At 37.4% G+C, this 2,188-nt stretch overlaps 1 non-coding gene across 1 annotated transcript; it reads left to right on the forward strand.

Annotated features, from left to right (window-relative positions):
* The first annotated feature begins 1,296 nt into the window (after nucleotides 1–1,296).
* TRNAE-UUC (transfer RNA glutamic acid (anticodon UUC)) lies at nucleotides 1,297–1,369 on the forward strand. Its single transcript has one exon. It is a non-coding gene; the product is annotated as a tRNA-Glu (tRNA).
* The last annotated feature ends 819 nt before the right edge of the window (nucleotides 1,370–2,188 follow it).

The following is a 2,188-nucleotide window of genomic DNA, read 5'->3' on the forward strand; positions in this document are numbered from 1 at the left end:
GTTCAGTTCAGATGCCCTTAATATATCTAATTCTAACTGCCCTTCAACTATGAATGTAGATGACAAACCACAGTGGTGTTATTTCTCTTGTGACTTAATTATCAAGAAAATCTACAGATATTTTCATATCTATAGCTATTGCAGATTTGCAAAATATCACTATTCATTGTTATTTCTGAATTAGAAAGATCACATGGACCACAGTCTTCATGTTTAGAGATACTGTGTAGTGTTGCTGGCCAGCTATTGATCAACTCTATACTTTCATCAAACAAATAATGTAGTCCTAGACCCGTATCCCAGACAGTTATGCTGCTTTACAACATTGGCCACCTACAATTGTTTGTTGATCAATATTAGGAATTAGTTCTTAAATGTTTGCAAAACTAGACAGTTTAAATAAGAATTCTTCACTCTCTGTAAGGCAGCAAGGCCTTTTGAACAGAGTGCATAAATTCTATTGTCGCCTAAATGGATACTCTTGGAGATCTTGCTGTCACTGCTGGAGTGGATGCTTTACCTCAGGAAGATGAGATGCAAAAGTCTCTGTCAGTTTCTTTGAAAAGACAAATTTGCAAACATCTGGAAACAGTTCAGAAAGTTCTACCCGTTATTTTATATTGATGACATCAAAATTGAACCATGAACTCTTACTCTTTTTTCTTTTTGCTATGAAGTATATTAAGATGATGAGCTAGCCAAAGGGGAATTCATTAGTCTTAGGCTAAAAAAAAAAAAAAAAGACTCCAGTTGGAGTTTAATTCAAAAAACCTTGGAGATTTCAGGTGTTCCTCAACAGAAACTATTCTTGTCTTATAAAGAAGCTCTAAAAGCTTTAAACCATTTACAAGGATTTACATTTATGAATCAGCAGTCTCAATGTCTGTAACAATAACAAAAAATTGACATAAGCTGTTTATCCAACAAGACATGCCTATAGCCTTTTCAAAGCCCTCTCCAGAGATTAATGTCCTTATTCAATCTAGCAACAACAGACTTCCCACTGATATGTCTTTACAGATAAATTTATTTTTAATTTGTTTATATTTTGATGTATTTTGAACTTAATACACTAATAAAAAACACATAGTAATATATTACACATTTGTTTTTCAAAGCTGTTTTGACAGCCACGTCTCAATGTGATTGGTTTCTCTTGTAAATCTGTGTATTTTATCTCTTTGCATTAAAAAAAAATCATTCTGAAAGAGATCCCTAACTTGATCAGTTTGCCTCTAGAGTGCCAACAGGGCCCATGATACACCTATAGGGTTAAGTATACTGGCTTTGGGGAGTTTCCTGGAAGTCCAGTGGTTAGGACTCAGCACTTTCACTGCTGAGGGCCCAGGTTCAATTCCTGGTCAGGGAACTAAGATCTCACAAGCTGCTCAGGGCAGCCAAATATATATATATAAGTTCCTCTTGTCTATGGCTTGATCATTTCTGAAAGAAAAAATGGGACTCCTTGTCCAGGCCCACAGTCATGGACCATCAAGTTTCCCTGAATTTGTTCCTAAGTAGAATCCAGAGGATTCTAATAAATAATTTAACAAAACAAAGCACCGGCTTTGGAGCTGCATCTCAAGGTAGAAACTTCTAGGAGACACAGTAGGCACAATACCATTTCTTCTCCGTACAGAACCGTGGGGTCTTGCACACGGTTGTAAGGACTGAGGAGCACACTCACTGTGCAGACTCATGCGTATATCATGCCAGCAAATGGCTAGAAACCATAAGCACCACAGAGAAATACAGGTAGGTTTCTAAGGATGGTCAGAAGGAAGACTGTTACCAGGGATAGCAGGGAACACATGGAAAGAGTGGTATTCCTGCTGGTTTGGATGGAATTGGTAAAATCTGAATATTTCAAGTGGGGATATTCATGCTAAATTTGTCCATAGGGCATCCAGACCAGAGACCTCAGAGCCACCCTTGAATTCTCCGCCTCACACCTGCATCTGTGATCAAGTCTTGTCCCTTAGGTCTCTTTCCTAGTCTTATTTTTATTCCTTCTATTTATCTCCTAGGATACTGCCTGGCTTCATGCTTATTACCAGAACTACTGGAATAGCCTCCTGCCTGGACCTCCATCTCCTTTCTCAAATCCCTTCTACATAGGTTATCCTAACTACAATGAAAATAATATATTATTTATTTGCAGCAGTAAATTAAAGAAATGTTCAAGTTT

This window comes from Bos javanicus, chromosome 17 (genome assembly GCF_032452875.1).
Source record: "Bos javanicus breed banteng chromosome 17, ARS-OSU_banteng_1.0, whole genome shotgun sequence".
NCBI lineage: Eukaryota > Metazoa > Chordata > Mammalia > Artiodactyla > Bovidae > Bos > Bos javanicus.